Genomic DNA, 22,875 nt, shown 5'->3' with positions numbered 1-22,875 from the left:
AACTGATTGCTGTGCCAATCAAATGTTTTCTCTGCTTCAAAGTCTTTTACTCGGAGAAAATTTAATCATTGTCAATTTCCTTTACATTCATATTTAGTTAACTTTCTATCATTTTGTGTTATTTTAGGTAGAATTTACGTATTTAGTTTTATTTTTTAAAGTAACATGATTACTAAGAACACGTTTTCATTCTAGATCATTGGTACTTGTTATAAATCATCTGTAGCAAGTAGCAAAAATATCTTTTGTTTTAGTAAAATGATGTTTGTTAAGTATGTGATGAATTTCATTGCTTAATAATATTTTAGTAAGTTATTTAGTTTCTGATTTTATAACAATAGAATATGAATCTATCAGTTACTCCTGTATATATATGTATTGTTCTTTAGATTTCATTAGTTTTGATAAAATCCACTAGTAGTGTCTCTTTGCTGGAATTCTCACTAGTTCACTCGAACGGTTCTCCTGGATTTGAAACACAGTTGCTTATTGTTGCTGATTGTTTAATTGACTTATACTTTTTTGGTCTTTGTCATTTAGATGTAACAATGTATTTTGTTCTTTGATTTGTATTGCAGAATATCTTTGACGTTTTCTTAGAATTCTTTGCACATTTAGACATTTTTGTTAGGTATACGTATACTTTTCACAAGCATATAATACGGCTAGAATAAGTCCTGCCTGTAAGTTCCTTTATTCTGAAACGTTTTCTGCTTGACCTACAAACATTAAAGACAAATAAATCCATTTTAGCTGATGACAAAGGGTACAATTGTCATAGATTTACCAATAAAAACAAGGTAAATACCACTCTCCTTAACTCTACATCTTACCAGGAAACTGTATGCATGGTCATTACGTTATTAACAAGATTTACTGGATACTAATAAATGGAAATTGCTAGGCTTAGTAAGAAGAGTTCTGTATTAAATTGAATACTTAAGACAGTTCGAAACATAAATCATGGCGTCAATTTAACGTATAGAGGTGATTCTAGGCTGATTTTAACATTTGAAAATGAAAGAAAATAAATGTCACAAAAAATGTTGCATAGTCTATAGATTTGTCAGCCTACACATATATATAATGTAATCTCAGACGTGTGAATATTAGAATCTATATAAAAAGGAAAGATAGACAAGAATTTTTGGTTCGATGAATTACCGTTTGTAGGTAATTTTATTGGCGCAGTGGGATTCCTTCTGTCTCAGACGTTATTTTGTTCTGTATGTACCTTACCATGAAATTGAAGTTTTAAGTCCTTACCGATTTATTCTCTGCTTGATTAGCTTACGACCTTTTCTTCAATTAATGTTACATGGAAATGTCTTTTACTAAATTACAGTAGCACGCTTAGTCAGTGTTGTGTCATAACGTCGATGTCGGGGAAAATGGTTTAAAGTATGTTTATTTGTCTTGTTAGCACTTTTGAAGTTAGAATTAAACACGGTCATATGATTAATAAAGCAAGATATGATATCGATTAGCTTAGTTTTGTTAGTTTTAATGTGAGCTGTTTAAAGACTTACAAAAACAAAAAGAAACAAAGGAAAACAAAAAACAAAACCACTTGCTTTCTGAAAAAAAACCCCAAATAAACCTGAAGTTGATCCTTCTTAAGCTTCCATTTTATAGAAACTGTTTTTTTTTTGTGTTTTTGTTTTTTATTTTCATTTTTTTTTTGGGGGGGGGGCATTTTATATCTTGTTGAAGATGCTATATTATGGAATTATAATTTCAGTTTAAAGAGTCTGTACGTTGTTGTGACTTGGTATTATCACGATATAGAATAGAAACATTTAATCCGATTCAGATATATCCCTAGGGACAAATGATTCTACCATTTAATGCATTACCATCCTATTTTGTCAGCGCCTGATTTGATAATAGTCTCCTCTATGGTTATTTAGTAATTAGACAGTAAATCCCCGTGAAATCTTAGCTTTTACACAATCTGCAGATACTGCCATAGGGTCGGTTAGCTCCAATTTGTTGATAAATAGACTGATGGCCAAGTTTGCTCTGCCTGAGGCAAATGTTACTGCCAAAGTGCTGGAAGTACGTTATGGCATGTGAAAGCCAATTAGATTTAGAAAGTGATACCCTTGGCTACTTTCGTAGTTCATGGCGTAAATACTTATTATGGTAGTATGTGATAATAACGGAAGTAAAAAGCAGTGGTAGAATTAGTATCTTGCTAAGACGGCGACATTCAGAAGTCTGTTTAACCAATTTATTTACTTGGATTGACTCTTAGCTATTCGAACTGAATTTTTTTACTTGTTTAAAATTTGATTTTCTGAAATATTTTCAATGTAATTATAAGTTTTTTTGTCAAAATATCTACCTTAATGTTGGTAAACTGAACATTTAAGGAAAATGTGTAAGATTGAATGAATAGATCTTTATCATGAAATACTTTTCCCCCTTATGGCCAAAGAGGTTGCATTTTATTCATCAACATTGTCATTATGATACATTAATGGCGACAACAATATGGCATATAACTGTAAAAAATATTTAAGGATATTTTGGGGAGAGGTTTCCTGTCTTTGCATTTGATGTATGTATGAAATTCCTATAAACAGGCTTAACATTAAATCGGGAAATACGATGATCACGTTAGCAGTCATTCTGCATCGAAACTGTATACCATTACAAAAACACCCTATCTCAACAAACATATCGCACTGATGTAACGTGTATTAAAAACAAGTCTACCAAAGGGACAAAGACCAGATGGAAAACAGACCAACACAACAAAGATTATGCAATAACTAAAATAATACATACAAAGTAACAAAAGTAAATGAGCAACTCCACTGAAAACATGGGCATTGACCAGGTGCACCGGTAGGGTTAGCATCTTCTGCTTTTCTAGAAACACCCACCGAGTTGCTCATAAAAAGTCAAGTCCGGGGTAGACGAAAGAGGAAAGGAGAACTATGATCACGTTAGCAGCCATTCTGCATCGAAACTGTATACCATTACAAAAACACCCTATCTCAACAAACATATCGCCTTGATGTAACGTGTATTAAAAACAAGTCTACCAAACAATCCTTTCTAAGATGAAAGAGTAAGCAAGGAAACCAAGATTCTAGCGGAAATCAAATGTATGTAATCCAGGAACAAAGACCAGATGGAAAACAGACCAACACAACAAAGAACATACAGTAACTAAAATAATACATACAAAGTAACAAAAGTAATTGAGCAACTGGTAGGGTAAGCATCTTCTGCTTTTCTATAAACAACCGCCGAGTTTCTCATAAAAAGTCAAGTCCGGGGTAGACGAAATAGGAAAGGAAAACTATGACACGTTGAACACAGCAGTCTCCGTTGTGCAGATGGATACACCGTAACTTAGTTCATGATGAGACCATAAAACTTCTGTAATGATGACTTCAATCTTGGAGCAACACAACTATTTTCCAGAAGCCCAATTGTAAGAAGTCTAGCGCAATACAAAAGTCTGCGTAGTTACGGCTAGCTCTGGTATAACATATGAGTTGTGATATGAAAATTCCATATGCAGGTGCTGTAAGTTTGTTGCCACAGATGAAAGTTGTGTTTTGTTTCAAAAGTGTATTTTAATTCTCTTGTACGGAGGAAAAATAGCAAGCGTTTTAAATTCAGATGACATCTACTTGAAGAAGTGGGGGTGTCACTGATCAGAAATTTGAATTTGAATGTTTTATTTATTGATTATATTAGTAAGTTGAAAAAAAAACGCTGAAACGTTAAACTTTAGCAAAAGAAGAGGGTCAAAACGTTAAGCAGTAGTGAAAGACGAAGTGTCCAAGTGTTAAACAGTAGTGAAAGACGAAGTGCCCATGTGTTAAGCCGAAGCGAAAGACGAAATGTCCAGTTGTTAAGTTGTAGTGAAAGACGAAGTGTCCAAGCGTTAAGCAGTTGTGAAAGACGAAAAGTCCAAGTGCTAAGCAGTTGTGAAAGACGAGGTGTCCAAGCGTTAAGCTGTAGTGAAAGACGAAGAGTCAAGTGTTAAGTATTTGTGAAAGAAGAGGACCCAAGCTTTCAGCTGTCGTTAAAGAAGAGGGCCCATGTGTTTAGCTGAAGTGAACGAGGATGTCCCAAATGTTAAGTTCTAGCGACAGAAGAGCTCACAAGTGTTAAGCAGTAATGAAAGAAGAGGACCCAAGCGTTTAGTACTAGTGAAAGAAGAGGACTCAAACGTTAAGTACTAGTGAAAGAAGAGGGCCCATCTGTTGTGCACTACTTTCACCTGTGATAAAAATTCTTTGACTCGGACATTAACTTCTCTTAAAACTTTCTAAGTTACTTATTTCTTTAAATACACAGACATATTATAATTACCTGGGATAGGGGTAAGTATTGTATGGACATATCGGTTGTTTCTTTGCCCAATGATTTACTCAGAAGGTTTTTGTTATTGACACTCTATATACTCTAGGGCTGAGGATTTGACCTTAAGGTTAATGATGAAATGACCTGTCATTGACATGTTTCAATTACCCAAGTGAATTTTCAGAACATTTCAACAAGATACGTATTAATATATGGAACTAGTTTTCCTTTTAGACATACGTCTCGGCTCAAAAGATGTTTTGATAGGTAATTACCGAGGAAGTGAATACAAAATCGTACTTAAATATACATGTTTTACTCGTAATTATCAGTTGCATTTTTTTTAATTTAAGGTTTTATATTTGGATTGCTTGAAGAAAATAATCTATATTACAAATTGATTAATTTCTTTTTCTTTAAAGTTTCTTTCTATTTTGTTGTAGAAAAAAAATCACTTTTTTCAAGCTGATAGAATTCGTGATAAGCAAAATTGTAGCTCAGTTAACGCGGAGTTCACCACTACTTCATCTGAATTTAGATTGAACCAGTAAGATTTCATTTATTTACTCCTCTTTATGTTTACATTTCTATTTTGCATTGACCTACTGATAACCTGAAAAGGAAACGTTATTTGAGGAATTAAATATTTCTTCCAATTTATTTGAGATCCGGAAGTTTTATTGTTGTCATGATTAGAGCACAAACGTTACAACAAATTGGATCATTCCTTTCTGGAATGCATTTTACGTAATCCTGAATGTCATTCTCTCGATTGATATATTCTGACATCTCTTTCCAGATTGGCTTTTCGTTATTATCTGATTTTATTACTCTTTCTCGCTGGTTGTTGCCTTTGAATGACAGTATACGCGTGGTTTTATTGGTTCTTTGTTTTTATGTAGGGTAAATCGCGAAACTGCCGTTATGTGGACTTCCTAAAATCTGAAAACCATCATTGTTATCGATTATTTTGATATATGTTGATATTCATACACTTGTACATACAATGCGATGAATTTATTTACACGTTTGCACATGCGCATATGATACTAGAATATATTATTCACATATACATACATTACGTAGAGTCATATATTTTACATATTTACATAGGATAGGAAGAGTATATATTATACATATACATACATGATACGATGCTTAAAATGTGATTCACACATTATACATATTTACTTAAAATACAAAGAGCTTTTTATTGTCCACATACACATACGATTCAATGGCCGTATATTATACACATACTCAAATGATGTAACGAGTTCATATTATGTACATGAACAACTGCTACGATTAATTTATATCCTAATTGATAACATATTTCTTACATTTGGAGGAGCTATTTTTCAACAAGTTGGCATTCCAATGGGAACTAACTCTGCTCCTCTCCTAGCCGATTTGTTTTTATATTCATACGAGACTGAATTTAATCAGAACCTCGTAATGAATAAAAATTTAAAAGATGCTAAATCCTTGAATTGTACATACAGATATATTAATGATGTATTGTCCTTCAACAACCCATTCTTAAATGTTTACCGTCAATATCTCCAGAGTTCGAGGTAAAGGATACTACAGAAACAGCCTGTTCTGGATCTTTTTTGGATCTACATCTCGAATTTGACAACAGTGGTCATCTCAGCACTAAGATTATGATAAAAGAGACGACTTTAAGTTTAATATCATAGATTTTCCTTACCTGTGCATCAATATGCCCTTATCTCCTGCATATGGTGTTTATATTTCACAATTGATTCGCTACGCTAGAGCAAGTACTAACTACTCTGATTTCCTTTTACGCCATAAATATCCGCGTAACAGAGTCCTGAATTAGTGGTATGAAAAAATGCGTCTTAAAAAGTCTCTTACAAAATTCATTTTTTAGATATCAGTCCTTTTTTGAAAAATAATCAGTTTCTTCTAAAACAATGAGTAATGATTGCTTTTTGCAAAATGTTCTTTGTGCTGATGTGACAGCTGATTTACCGATTATGCCAATAGTATGCAAATGCTTTTTAATCACCACTAGTATAGTCATACCGCAATCGAAGAGGGAGGTTTAGCGCGCTGTAAAACCTAGATTTAACCCACTATTTTGTCTGAAATACCTGTACCAATTCAGGACCATTACGGCAGCAGCTGCTGCGGTGGTGTAATATCTATTTTGCCTGATTTAATTTGGACTTGACCTGATTATGAATCGGATCAGTGTTTGGTAATTTTTTTTGTTCCCCTGATTACTAGTATACACATACATGTGATACGTGGAGTTTATATTATGCACATTTTTGATGATATGAAGAATTTATATTATACACACATACAAATGATACGATGTGTACATATAATTCACCTATTATAGACATTTACAATGAGTTTGTACAGGGTGCAATATAAAAATCTTCTCCGCATACACGATACGATGAGTTATTATTAGGTACATACTGTATTCGTATTTCGCGGTTACTAATTTTCGCAGATTCATCAAGTGAACATTTTTGCGGGTTTCAATTTTAGCGGTTTCAAAAAATGATAAGTGTTATTAGTGAAACAAAAAAAAGTGCGGCTTCCATTTCATCAGTCGCGAAAATAGGGACAATTAGTACGTTTACAGTACGTGATATAAGATATGATGAGTTTATTATGTTGATTAACATACACATATTGTATGTATGACTGTGTTTGTATGATACTTATTCACATATGATGCGATCCCTAGCAGAAAGTATTGACGTTGAACAACAGGAAGGCATCTCATTAATAAGTCACATATTTAAGGGTGTTCAAAATATTCTTTTTAATTTCAGAAGTATTAAATGTTTCACATTTAACTGTGCCATTTCTTTGACCAAACATTTTTATTGCCCTGAGAGTCGTCGTTTGAATGTATGTATACTCGACGTCACATACAACACATTTTCGAATTGAAGCTCTACTTTTTAAACCGTCGGGACTTACCGGTAGAGTTGTCTCTCTTATATCTAATATGAAGATAGTTCGCATATATGCATGACGTGTTAGTACCAACAAGTCGCTTATTAGCATAAATCATGCGTAACGAATCATTACGGGAATATCCCATACTAATATCCGCCATGTTGGTTTCTACGGGACGATTTGTTCACAAACGAAGTTCGTAAGTTCCCGTCGAACTCCGGTGACAATCGTCTGCTTGATCAACTTCTCGGTATTGTACGTTGTTCGCGTAAAATAAATCCGAGATATCCAAAATAACGCCGAAATGCATTCTGGGTTCTTCGGTTTTTGGACAAACCATTTAAACGTAAACAACATCTCCTAGCAACCCGATCACTGTAAACATGGCCGACTTTTTACAATGTAAATATTGGCACCGAGAATTAAAATCTGGCCGGAATTCAATGTTTAGGGAGAAGCCGTTTGGCTAAACGAATGAGCAAGTCATTTAAGACAATTTAAACGACGGTAGGTGTCAATAAAGTCGTAGAAAATATTTTTATTCCAATTTTAACAGTATGTTATTTATGTGACGCCGAGTATAGTGAGTGTAGGTTTTATTTGAATTAAAAAAAAAAGATTGCGTGACCATCAGGCGATTTAATCTGAATATTTAAAGTAATGGGAGTTTTTACGTGTCATCAGAAGTGTTAAATTAGTGTAAAGTTCTTCAAAATCACAGAAGTAAGGTTCCACTCTTTATTGAAACCACAACTTTCTAATCAAGGGTAATTAAATCTGACATTTCAGTAGCGAGTTCAGGAAACATTTATTTCAATGAATCTGTCGATACTCCACAGTCTTATGTAATTCTGATGTTTAACAGTGACAAGAAAAAACTGAAAGACCTTGTTAAAACTATCAATGAAAAATAATTACACACCAAGGTTTTTAATCTAACATGTCAAACGATGATTAGGTTTACCTTGAAAAGTACTTTCTTGGGTATCTAAGTTACTATTATATCTTTAATCTTCACCTGAATATTAATTAAAGTATGCTTTATTAGTTCCGTGATATTCTTCCAAACGTAAAAGATCAACCAGTACGATCTAGCTTTGTGTCATTGTTATGTATTTTTCTCCAATTGTTATTCCCTTCTGATTCCAGTTTGTTCTTCTCTGCTTCCTTTGTTATTGTCATGTAATTGATGTATGTCAGTTGCCCCTCTGGTGTTTCTGCTTCCTGTTGTTCAGTTTTTGCTGCCTCTTCATTTTCCGTTTAAAGTACAATTTTTGACCAAGAACACACTCTTACACAGCTTGTCGTCCAATTAAAAAGTCGATACATTCATACCAGACATGTTTACATATAAGATCCAATCACGTAGAAGCAATATATCTATTGGTTCACTATAGGAAACTTCTTGGAAATTATTTCTTGTTGGAGGCTTTCATCTTAATCTTATTAATAATTCCCATCAATATAAAGAGTAACACTTTTTTGATTCTATGTTTGGAGTCGATTGGCTCTTCAACACTTCTCAAACTTTGGCTGAGGACGGGTGAAGCCATCTTGTTGCAATACTCTCTACAGAAATCTTTTTAGCTAATAAGAAAAGCCTATTGAGCCGAATAAATAATCCTTAGGTATTTCATTGTAAAGACACTTGAGACATATTGTGTATATTAGACATTGCCTGAAACGCCGAAATACTTACGTATAAAATTTATTTAAGAAAACTGAAAATTACATACTATACTTTATTTATTTGTAGTACTCCGTCATCTTAATTAATAATAAAACGTCTGAAGTGTTCTTGCACTTTAAGGGTTTGTTAGTAGTGATTGACTTAATTTTCTAGAAAAAATCGCGAAAGGCTTCCAATATGTCCTATATTCGTGCATATTATTGTTTTAAAGAAAAGAGGTTGGGTGCTTGTAGTTGTGTTTATTGACTATGTGTAATTAAAGGACTAAAGTCTTGGAAGAAATTGTATTGAGGAAAATAGTCAACATTTCATACATACGTTTATTTAAGAAAGGCATCAAGCTGAAAAAATATACTTTTATGGTTGTAATGTAAAAACACGGGTATGTTAGCTATTTCGGTTCTTTTTTTATTCTTACATTAAAGGGAGGTGGTAAATCCCTTATAAAACTAGTTTAATCCCACTGCAGATTTTATACGTCTATCCTCAGTCCTGTTGTGTCACTGAATCGTTATATTATTTTGTTGGTTTGATTTTGGGTCATCGTCTTTGACCGTGGATTTTATAACTTTTGTTGTTGAGCCCTTTCAGAGCTTACTTAAAGGTGTTTGTACACTTGTTAAAGGTAATCTCTGAAAGTATTTAGTATTTAAGTTATACGCTGGTTAATATAAATTATACACGTGGTCACAACAGAATACAACTACATATACAAATTGAAATAAAGGAAGACAAAGGCAGGCAGCAGTGTGAGACGAAATACACTCAAACATTTGCAATATGAACTCTTACATAAATAAACGAAAACCAACTTACAGAAATCAACTTTAAGAATATCAACAGGAGCAAAACAAAACAAAGAGGGAAAAAATATTTAATATATAAATACCAGCTTACACAACAAATATAGCATAGACCCGTTGAATACGAGCTAGAACAAATCATTAGTTATACGAACACCAGCTTACATAAAATATTTATCATAGGAATGCGAGCTAGAACAAAACATTTGATATACGAATACCAGCTTACGCAAAACATTTAGCATAGGAATACGAACTAGAACAATACATTCGACATACGAATACCAGCATACGCAAAACATTTAGCATAGGAATACGAACTAGAATAAAACATTCGACATACGAATACCAGCATACGCAAAACATTTAGCATAGGAATACGAACTAGAACAAAAAAATCAATATAGAACTCTATTGAACAGAAACAAAACATTCAGTAGAAGAATATCAACAAGACGAATATTGTTATATATCACAATACCATCTTAAACGAAACTTCAACTAGAACAAAATATAATATAATACAATCTCCATGACGAGCTAATCATTTTCTATAACAATCCTTAACGAGCTTATCATTTTATATAACAATTCAGGACGAGCAAAACATTCATTTTAACAATCAATGCCGTACAAAAAATTCAAAATAATAGTACAAGTTGGAACAAATTTTGAATACAACTTCTTCAGAAAGAAGCATTGGGAAACCAAGGGAAACAGGATTCGAACGGTGATCAAAAAGAACATAATCCAAAGATAACAATTAGACAATGAAAATAGACACATACAACGAAAAAATAAAATAAAATAACCAAAATAAAACGCATATAGAATAAAAAAGTAAATGAGAATTACCAGAAGATCTTTCGAATTTTTTCAGGATCCACATCGATGTTATCACACTACAAGAATAACAACAAATCATTTTTATACCAATACCTGGAACACACGAACACATTTGAAACTTCTATAAAGCCTTTAATACTTTCCTGAATTCGTTGCCTCGAAACATCAATAAATTCAAAGGCCAACCAGTTGATAAGGACTTTATGGGATCTTCATGACTAATTCGTTGTCGTTCCAGCAGACAAAGCTCCTAACAACAAAATGTTTGTGTGCAAAAGACACTATTTTGACTATCTGATTTAAGAAATTGGTCTTGGCAGTTCACTTGGCAGTCCAACATACTTGCTTAGTACTATCCGTATATGGAAGACAATTTGGAATGACATGTCTGTACTAACGTCCTTATGTATTTCTGTAGATGATGATGATATGGCTCTCCCTACTGTATATTGGATACCAAAACTTCATAAGTGTCCTTACAAACAGAGGTATATTGCCGAGTCTGTCAAATGCATGATTTAACCTCTTTCAATACTCCTTACAACTTTACTTGCGGTGGTCAAAGATGGACTTAAAAGTGGCTTGAATCAGATGTGGATTCTCAGGAATTCTAAAAAAAACCAAGAGTTTCTTTTTGCAGGAGCCTAACCTTTTGTACCACTATACAAACTTTTAAGCTACTACAGAAAAATAAAGAATAGCCCAGTCTTTCAATTTCAGTTTCCGTTTTTAAGTGAATGTGTATGTGTATGTAACGAATTCCTGTTAGGCAACATTTTCGTATGCATTTGCGGAACCGTTAATCGTCAAGTTATTGGAATTCCAACTGGGGACCGATTGTACACCACTTATTGCGGACCTCTTTCTGTACTATCACGAGTCACAATTTATGGCTAGGATAAATAAAGACCCTTTCAAACGACATTTGGTAGAAATATTTAATAACACCGTTAGATATTTGGACGATATTGTGGCTCTAAACAACGATGACTTCAATATTTATACTAAAGATCTATATCCTGTAGAACTGTCTTTTAATAAAATTCAAATATTGATAATAAAGAATGTCCGTTTCTCGATCTTAGTATTCATATCGATAATGGTGAACTTAATATTAAAATTTACAATAAAGGGATCATTTTTCATTCCCTATTGTCAACTATCCGTTTTTAGTTGGTGACGTCACCTTTTCACCATCATTGGTGTTTGCATATCACAATTGGTTCGATTTACCGTATTTGTAAAATGTTTCAGATTTTAACGAAAGGAATCTTTATATAACCGAGAAATTACTACATCAAGGTTTTCGATATCACTACCTCATAAAAACATTCACATTTTTTAACCGATACAAGGAACTCATTCTCAAATATAGATGTACTTGTAAAGATACGTGCAGGTATCCCTCACCCATTGTTTTACGGTAATATTCTACACAAAGCACGGAAAGCTTGATACTCACTCAATAAGCTAACTGAAACGTTGAATAGACTCATTCATAAGAGATCTAGACATGACATTGTTGTCAAATCATTAAAGATAGCATGTTTTGGTATTGACGTTAATTTGCCCATATGGTATTTACATAGAAATTAAAACACTGTATTAAAAGCAGTTGTTGGCATGACTTGGGTTGTGTTCTTATTGTATGACTTATGATGTACCGTGGTTCTCAAGTCCGCGTGGGAAGAATTGCGATTTATTTTACATACGATGGGGACATAACTTTTTGTAGGTTTAAACTTTTCTGATGTTGGCATGTCAATTAAATGCTAGAAGTTCTTTGATTTGTGTAATGTACATTCTGTTTCTATATTTCCGTTGTAACAAGGAACTCAGACATTTTTGAACTGATTTTTAGGTGTGTTTAATTGTGTAATATTTTAATATTTTTCCACAGTGGCCAGATTTTAAAGGGGAAGGTTATAATCATAGCAAAGTACCTTAACCCCGTCGCATTTTTTGCGCCTGTCATAATTCAGGAATTTCTGGCCTCTATATATCCCGTTTCGTTTTCACCTTTAGTTTATTTTTATGTTACTTAAGAATATGTGGCAACTATTTCGCTGTACCTATGTATAATTATGTGTTGGGGCCAGCTTCAGTCTGTCCTGTGGTGTGGGGGTTTCCTTGTTGTTCACTGAGGACCAATGTGTGGCCTTGGGATGACATTTTCATCCAGGTGGGGTTGTTTTCTCTTTGACATATTCACCATACCTATATATCTAAATTATCCTATTTTTAAGGATTTCTTGCATCTAATCTACCCAAATGAGCTTGAAATTAAAAAGACAACTGATACACCTTCTTTTGTGTCATACCTAGATCTTAATTTGTACATAGATAATACAGGTCGTTTGAATTTATGTCAATCGTGTTGATTTTGACCTTTTCCTCTTTTAATTGCAGTTTACATCTTCAGTCTGTGAAGTATCGTGTCATAGTTGATCCGTTACTGTAATGTACACGGAATTTCTCTGTAGAACGCGGATATTGTCAAATAAACTTCTTAATCCGGTGTACGTTCAGTCTTTATTAGTATCATTACAAAGTCATAACATTCACTTCTTTTTTCTAAGTTACACTTATTAATCACAATACCATCATGCAAGGACATGGAAATTACACAGATATACATTTTATTGTCTTGACACGATGTCATTTGTTTGCATGATTTATTGCTATGTTATATCAAGTTAAAGATCAAATGTTCCGCGTTTTTAAACATAGTGTTAGTACTGTCCCAAGTTTTATGGTTTTGTTTTTTTTTATTATAACAATTTTTAATTTGTCTAATTGGAATAATTGTTAACCTATTCCGAATTATTTACTTCATTTTCATCTTGATATAAGTTTTTTTATGGGAATCATGGCTGCATTATTGTTGATAGAATATTACCGGATTACATACAAAATGACAGATTCCGTTAGTGGAACAGGTCTGGTGCACCTAGTATAGCTCCCGGTTTTTATGGGATTCATATTGCTAGTTTTTTTTGTTTTTTTTTTTTGTTTTTTTTTTTTTTTTTTGCTCTACATCTTGTTTTCCTGATATTCAGCTTTTGTGATATATTTTCATCAGTTTGGTACATTGTGTACGTTAATCGTCTGTTTTCACCATCTGGACATGTATTACGTATTAAAATTGTCCCATTGTTCACGCTTCGATATTTTTTATGATACACGCTTAGGAACCACATACAATGTAGTATATGGGAAGGAATGATCAGATCAGGCAATGTGTTTATGGTCATTGAAAAGTTGTTGAAGGTAATATACGTGTCAACACTGTCTGATGTCAGTTAGATATCTGTATATTTTCAGTTTATACTCACATGATGGTTATGGGTTATTCATTTGGAACGTATTGGATTTGCTAAATTCATTTGACAAAACATTTTGTGTCATCATTTTGGACTTTTAAGAAATAAATCACGTAAAAGTACGTGACAATTTGTTAATCCTATTTTTATCAGTAACAAATGTATAGGAATGCTAGCTTTGTCATTGTGTCCAATCTGTGATGCAAATCTGACGAAACAAATACGTCAGGGGCCAAATAGGTCATCATTAGCTATTAATCAGGCCTATTCGTACACTTTATTTGGTACAAAGATTTGTCACAGTGGACAAAGATAAGTGTAAAACAAATAATTGGTCATTTCCAATGCAAGATCTGCCACGCTAATTTGTCTGTAAAATGTCCAGAACAACTTTCTGAGGAGACGTGGTGAAATATTGATGAGGTTAAGTGATGCATGACATTCACATTTTCCCTTTTAGCCACTGCCGATTTAAAGATGGTAATGACCATGCACTGTCGAAACATTACTAAGACAAATTATGTATTTTTTTTACGTTAAAGCTCATTTTGTCTTGCTCAGTCATATTTTGACCATCTCAATTACACTTGAAATGTCCATCAAAACATGAATTGTTTAACACAACACAATAATGTTTTGTTATAGACATTTTTAACATATCAAAGCATATCTAGTGTTGACTTGGACGTAAAATGTCTATGCCAACATTTTGTTCGTTGAGGTGGGCAAAATATAGCTACAGTAATATTAAATGTTTCAGGTGGATGTATTTTGTCTACCTCAACTAAACAATTTTCGACGCAAGACATTTTTCGACTGATTCAACTAAAACGCGATGACATAGCCAACTGTTGTCTAACAAATCACATATTTTGATATTTCGACAAAAGTTGAGAGACGCAACACTTTTACGATTGTAGTAGACAAAATGTAGACTTTTTTATTTATATTTTGTGTCATCTGTATATTAATGTTTCGCGTTTTTGCTATCTTAACGGTGAAGCATAACTAGTTTTGTTTAAGGCATGCTTCACAATAACCAGGGTTTAGTATCAACAACAAAGCAGATGAAACTAAGTTATATTAAGTAAATTATTAAGTATATTTTCTATCGACTTCATCTTACAAGTGACAGAATGATGAATGTGTTTTTTTTATAAATATACTGCACTGTTGCACAATTTGATATTTTATCCACAAATGCAATATTTGCCAGATGTAAGGGTAATGTGAGCGTCACTCAGTGTGACTTCAATGATACGTTATAGATTGGGTAAGTTCAAAAGGAGACTTTTGGTTTGTATTCTGACGTCAGGAACTGTTATATGATATTTATACTGATTTTGTATGGGAATATCCCGGAAATTAGAATATCTTGTGTTGGTCAGCTATCAAGGTCGCTTTATTGTTATTCATGCTTTGTTACAAATAAACTTTGTCAAGGAACATCAAGTTCAAATAGGTTTTAGGACGGTGTTATGTACGACCTAGCTTAACAGAACACAGGATTAACCGAAATATGATAGAACAAGTTCTTTGCTTTTGTCATAATGCTACAATGCTACCGGTGCATATATAAATTACTTTTTTTGTTCCATAATTTGTAACAAGCAATTACTCTACTTAAAAAAACTTTGAAAAAAAAAGAAAGAAAAAGAAAAAAATGCTCGAAGATACTCCACCCACTGTTTTTTTTTTAATAATATACAGGTATGCTGCTGTCGTCATCGACTCTTTGTTTTCGTGCGATAACTTGAACATTACATGTTGTTCTTTAATCTTCAGAACACGTTGTATAAAGATTCCAAATTTTAAAAAGGAAGGTTGGTATTGATTTTGGGGCATGGTAAATTCAGACTTTTAGCATGCAAGCTATAGCGAGCATGTAGTTTAAACTTTATCATAAAGTTGAAAAATATTTTAATTCAAGAACAGGCTAAAGGAGAATTTGTTTCTCCTACAAAAAAACTGGGAAAAAATGGCAGGAAAACCCAGTAGGAATGGAAGAACATATTTGAACTTTTGTTTTATTAAACACGTGTATAATCAGTTATTAGTGGATATAATCGGTCGGTTAATGCTGTAAAGCCTCGAACGAGATGTTATTACTGAAATTTTCTTGTGGAAGTTTATACATGTAGTTCGTTAAATAAATCTCTGAGTTGGACTTTACTACGAATGTCGGTAAAATGACTAGGTCGTTTGAATAAAGACCAACAAATGAAGTTACTGCATTGAAGTGCAGTGCATGTAAAATTCTTTGTGTACCGCTAATGGCTTAATTATAGAGCCCCAGAGCGCTTTTATCTCCGGTCTCCGTCCTATTCTATTTGAGGAATACAACATCTATTCAGGAATTCGTTCTAAAGGGAATCGAACTAGTTGCGTGTTAAGGTCAGAACTTCTTTTTGTTATTTCAATTTAGGAAGTGAAACAAATTTTCAGTTGTGAATGGGAATTGCTGCATCAAGAATTATTTTACTCTCTGGTACTTAGTTTTCTCGTATTAAGGAAAATTCGATTTATTATGGTGAAACTCAATCAGTTTCTCCTGTGAACTACATTGTGGTTTTGCAAATATTGCAGTGATTTGAACTTTAATATCACTAATGGCTCCATGCGGTGTATTTTTCTGAAGTGGGGTCATTGACCACTGTTACTTGTATTAAAACAAGGCCTTTCACTATCTAAAAACCTACTAGAATTTCGTGTTTTTTGGCTTGAAAATTTTTTCTGTGTAGTCGTTCGTATATAGACTACTATAAATCACAATATAATTAAGATAAGACGTATCATTAAGTCACTGCATTTAGTGAAGGAATGAAACAATATGTCTAATTAGGTTATTATAAGTCACATACCAATTTATGTAAAACTATATCAAGTTCAAGACTGATAAAAGAAGGTGGTGTTATATATCATTAAATGAACAAGACATTTTAACTTCTAAGGTTTACTATTTTTATTTTGTACCCATTTTGTATCTTGTGAGTCTCTAGATTAATAATTTTCTCATGCACATTTTAATTCGAGTCTTCGCTCATTAACTTAAAATATGATAATATATCTGTATTCTCCGTAAACACAATTTTCGTATTGGAAGTGCTATGTAGCGTTTAATGCTCTTGTTAGTATTGAGGAAGTGCACTGCATCCATACAATAGGTAATACAATCCATTTATTAAGATGACGGTTTTATTTCATAGATTAAATTTAAAATTCTGGTTGACAAATATTTTTTTCAGTAGTGGTGTTTTCATATGATTTAACCTCGTTGTCTTGCATGAAAATAAATGCTTAGCTTATAGAAAAGCAGGACTTCTATTTAAAAAGAGAAATGTTTATTTGCCTATTTGAATTGCATGCCGTGCATAGAATGATGTTTAGAATGTGGTAGTTTTGTTGACAAGGGAACATGGTTGTTACATTCTGTCATTGGGTTTTGTCAGAAATAAACAATCAGGCGCATAGCTGAGGCCAAATTGAAGTGTAGGCGAAATTACGGCAGAGGGTTTGGGGCCGCTTTAGGCCCCCAGCAGGTCCAGGGGGCGAAGCCCACTCCCCCCCCCCCCCGAAGCTCCGCGGAGATAGCGTTTTAGAGCATCATTTATGCCTCATCTGGATGTATTTTATCTAAAAAAAATGGCAAAATTAAGTGCAGGCAAAAGCTTTTTTGCCTAACGGCAGCTACGCGCCTGACAATGAATCAATTATGATTCAGCATCTCAAAATCGGATCTTTACTTTCTTTACGAATGGGGAGGCTGGTTCACAATAAATTCCAGTTTAGTTTTATTTTAGCTACGTATTTAGAGATTTATATATTCTATGAAAACATAAATAATATTTCTTCGTCTTTGAGATTTTTCATACGATAAGTATCATGAAAGCCCCAGACGACGGACAAATCTGCTGACATCTTCTTTAGAACGATTTATCATCTTTTGTGACAACTTTATAAAAGACAACCCTAGACCGATTTGCGTCGAACTCATGGCAATTCTATCCTTGGACGATCTGTGAAAACTTTACCGATTAAATATTTTAGCAGTTAAACAGTATTTGAATATAGGACACATTGATTTAAAGTTTAAGAAAATAACGATTGTGTGTTATATGGTCGCTAATGGTGACAATACTCAATGTTGCAAAATTATGACATGAATGACAGTTCTACTTGAAAAAAAAAACAAAAAAACATTTATGACAATTCTACCCCAGACCGATTTTGTAACTGTTCTACACTAGATTGATATCTGAGAGGGACAATTCTGACTTACTGACAGTTCTAGAATTATCTTGACTGATAAAAGTCAGAGTTGGTCACAACTGCATGGTCATGTTTCACTTCATCGGACTTCGGAAAGGGTCTATGGTCATGTAAGTTTTGTTTCACGCCTCAGAGTAATTTCCAAGTGCCAATGATCTAGTTCCATAGTGCTATACTACGGACCAATCAGCCATTTGGTCCCTGCCACATGGTATCGGTCTATAGAACTATAGCTTGTGTTAATGAGCTATAGATCAGGGCTGATGATCCTGTTTCGCGTCACCGTACTGCAGGCCGAAGTATTATTCACGCCACCGAACTTAAGACCTGGACGAAGGAGCAAGGGCCATTTGATAACAAGTGTATATGGCCCTGTTACATAGCTAGTGTAAAAAGATCATTGACTTGCTTGCTATATTTGTAGATGTCCTTTTTCTGAATTTTAGTCTTGTCCGTAATTGAATGTTGCATTTAGTGTAACTTTTTAATCATTAAATATACGTCTTATGTTCAGTCAGTGATAAGTTGACTAAGAGTACATGCAGTTTCCGTAACTTATTCATTCATACGTGTCTCAAAAGACTTTTTATCTTGATTGATCAAGCTAAAGATGGCGATTAAGTAAATTTGTTTTAGTGTTTTGCATGATTTAGATGCTTATAACCGTCTTCTGAATAATAAAAGATTAATTTGTAGTACGCTCCCAATAGCCAGTACAATCTAAAAGTACATTTGTATATAATTGTGTCCACAATTTCCTTAGACGACAACAGAAAGACATAAAATAAGTCTTAACGCATTCTTTGCTAGAAGTTAGACAAAACACTCAAAAGCAATGGGTATGAAGGTTTCCTGTTTAATAAACAAACCAAGAAGTATAGAAATACGTGGAATTAGTACTAGTAATCCAGCGAATAATATCGATTATTTATATCTTTGAGGTTGGACCTCAGTACTTAGACAATATGCGTATGTTTTGACAGAATTTTTTGTTCGATTTTATTTGAAATAATGTTATGTAATGAAGAATCAAGTTTGGATAAAGGAAACGTCCTTTACGTTTTATACACACGTTGATAAAACTGGCAGCAAAATTCTAATATGTCGTTACGTACGAACATTGAAAAGGGATCAATATAAAAATAGGAGAAGTGGTATGATTGCAATGAGACAGTCATCCACCAGAAGCCAAGCAACAAACAATTAAACTTCTACAGGTCACCACACGGTCTTCAATGATAAACAAACCCATATCACAAAACAAGCTGTAAGAGGCCCCAAAATAAATGATGCGAAACAATTTATAAAAGACGAAGACCGACCTAATCTATACAAGAAACGTGAAGTGAATATAAAAAAACAACGACAATCTCTGGACTACAGGTTTCTGGCTAAGGACAGGCTAATAAAGTATGTGGCGGAGGTTAAACATGTTCTTAAGCACTCAATCCTCCCCTAACCTGGGACATTGTTGGGAAAATACAACAATGAAACGAACTATAAAAATCTGTCGAATTCGGATTTAGCTCTTGCGATCGATAGTAGTATACTTTTTAAACAGTCTATTCCCTACTTTTTGATTCATAGCTTTGGGGAAATTCATACTTAATGATAATCTAGAACATTTATCTACTATACGAAAATTTTAATGAAAATTGGTCACCACTGTGGTATGATTGCTCATACAATACACATACGATTAGATTACGTACGTACACGCATGGTCCACATAATAAAAATATGTTTTTGAGCGTACTGTTTTCTTATGAATGCGGCCTAGCATCAATTCTAGAGTTTGATGTAGCTTTACATGTAGCGTTTTTTTTCAAACATAATTCTTAACGTTATCATCCCGGTTTTAAACAATTTTGATAGAGCTGTGTATCGAGCAGAGTCGACAATTTCTGAGACTTATATAGGATATTTATTTGATGCGACTAAAAGTCCTTAATTTGATCCGAGGGGGCTCTATCCTACAAACAACACCATCTGGATTAGTGTACTAACTTACAACCTTAGATTATAACCTACGAAATGGAATCGACGGTCAGTGAATGCTATATTTTATATCCTATATGGCCAACTGGTCTAGGACACTGGACTTACCGGCGGTTTTGTCATAGATGTCATAGTGATACGAGTTTCAGTCCCACAAAGGGAACGACTAAAAATTTGCTTTGCAAATTCTAACATCATTTTCTGACCCTTACATGCTTACGTTATCTTCCTGCAAGTTGTTAATTTAAAATAGTGTTGCTCACCCTATTTTTGTTAGTATTTAAAGAACATTCTTTCAAACAAAAAGGTTTGTCGCTTGCTCTCAATAGATTTATTCATAGAGGATACGATTATCAAATTATTGTCTATTCTTTAAACCTTGATTTCACAGAGGTATTTGACTCCTAATTGCAACCCTACGTTAAAACTAAGTCATTTTTTTAGTATTGCACTACGTATTTAATACTTGACATTACTATTCCAAATGCAGGCCAATAGAATTGTAGTGACCGATAATTTCTAATGCTGATAGTTTTGATGATTATATGCTCTGAGCTAGTTTTATTTACTGCGAGCTTTCTTTAAGTGGATATCTCATTATGTTTGTATGTGTACTATTGAGTGAATTTTATGGCGTGCTTGGTGATTCAGTTATTACGAATTGACATTAAATGGTAATGGTTAAGGCTTTATAATGGCCTTAACGCCACTGCAGATTGCACGCGCTTCCCCACGGCCAGAAGATGTTGGTCATTAATGTGTATTTTTTTGTTTTGTTTTGTTTTGTTTTGTCGTTATATTACTTTTTAGTTCGATTTTGAAGAAATGTCATCGTTCTGTTACCATGGATTTTATTATTTTTGTTGTCGGGCCTTTCAGAGCGTACTCATAGGTGTGTGTTTACACTTGTTTAAGGCCATTTTGTGAACTTTGAAACTATTTATTATTTTGTATTAGGTTATACGCTGGTTTACGTACTTTTATATACAAACTTAACGATATGAATTATTGTGATGTGTTCTTTGTATTGGATGTCGGTAGACAGTGGAAACGGTTTGCAGTTATGAATAGAGATACAGTACAAGATTTTTCGACGGAGTACAAAAAGGAATGAAACTACGGAATATATAGGATGAAACAATAAAGGGACTGTAATTATGATAACTGCAGTAGATCGATAATATTTTAAAGATACAGCTCTTATTTTTTTCAGCAACCTTACTCTTGGAATAGTATAATCAAAGAGTAATCAAGGGAACCAAGATTCTAGCGGAAATCAAAAGAATGTAATCCAGTTACAAAGACCAGGCATGGAAAAGACACAACAAAGAACATAAAGTAACTAAGTAATACATACAGAGAAACAAAAGTAAATGAGCAACTCGGGCTCCACTAAAAACTAGGAGCGTGGACCAGGTGCACCGGTAGGGTAAGCGTCCTCTGTTTTTCTAGAAACACCCGCCGAGTTGCTCTTAAAAAGTCAAGTCCGGGTAGAGGAAAGAGGAAAGGAAAACTATGACAAGTAAAACAAATCAGTTTTCATGGTGCAGATGGATACACCGTAACAATACTATTGGAGACGAATGTCTTCAATTCATCCCTTTGGTTGACTGCTCTGTTGGAGATGAATGTCTTGAATTCAAACCTTTGGTTGACTAAACTGTTGGAAATTAATGTCTTCAATTCAAACCTTTGGTTGACTGAACTGTATGAGATAAATGTCTTCAATGCAAACATTTGGTTGACTTCACTGTGGGATATGAACCCTCTGGTTGACTAAGCTGTGGGAGATGAATGTCTTCAATTCAAACCTTTGGTTGACTAAGCTGTGGGAGATGAATGTCTTTAATTCAAACCTTTGGTTGACTAAGCTGTTGGAGGTGAATGTCTTCAATTCAAACCTTTGGTTGACAATACTATTGGAGATGAATGTCTTTAAATCAAACCTATGGTTGACAATACTACATGTATTGGAGATGAATGTCTTCTATTGAAACCTTTGGTTTACTGAACTGTGGGAGATGAAAACTCTGATTGACAATACTGTTGGAGATGAATGTCTTCAATTCAAACCTTTGGTTTACTGATCTGTGAGAGATGAAAACTCTGATTGACAATATTGTTGGAGATGAATGTCTTCAATTCAAACCTTTGGTTTACTGAACTGTGGGAGATGAAACTTCTGATTGACAATACTGTTGGAGATGAATGTCTTCTATTCAAATCTTTGGTTGACTAAACTGTGGGGGATAAAACATCTGGTTGACAATACTAATGGAGATGAATGTCTTCAGTTCAAACCTTTGTTTGACTGATCTGTTTGAGATGTCTTCTATTGAACCTTTGCTTGACAATACTGTAGGAGGTGAAAGTTTTCAATTCAAATCTTTGGTTAACTAAACTGTGGGAGATGAATGTTTTCATTTCAAAGCTTTGCCACCCGGGTTGACAAAACTGTTGGAGATGGATGTCTTCATATGTCGGTCATTATTTTTGTTGTATGTGGCGAGTTTTAATTGGCTTTTAAATCACACGTAAGACAATAATTTGGATTTGATCTTTACATACAAAAAAAAATCATCTCATTGCTGAAGGACTTGATAAGAGCAATTCAATGATTATCAATTTTATTTTTATAATTGAAACAAAGGGTCGCATGACAAAG

General features: G+C 33.7%; 1 protein-coding gene across 2 annotated transcripts in view; it reads left to right on the top strand.

Moving 5' to 3' along the window:
• Window positions 1–22,875, top strand: part of LOC148622713 (phosphatidylinositide 4-phosphatase SAC2-like) — a 170,699-nt gene that overhangs the window by 91,613 nt on the left and 56,211 nt on the right. The window lies entirely within an intron of this gene.

The sequence above is a fragment of the Perna viridis genome, chromosome 3 (genome assembly GCF_037379345.1).
Source record: "Perna viridis isolate PV_CMFRI_1.1 ecotype Kerala chromosome 3, ASM3737934v1, whole genome shotgun sequence".
In the NCBI taxonomy this organism is placed as follows: domain Eukaryota; kingdom Metazoa; phylum Mollusca; class Bivalvia; order Mytilida; family Mytilidae; genus Perna; species Perna viridis.
Note: the sequence above shows the minus strand (reverse complement) of the source record. Positions and strands in the feature narration are given on the sequence as shown.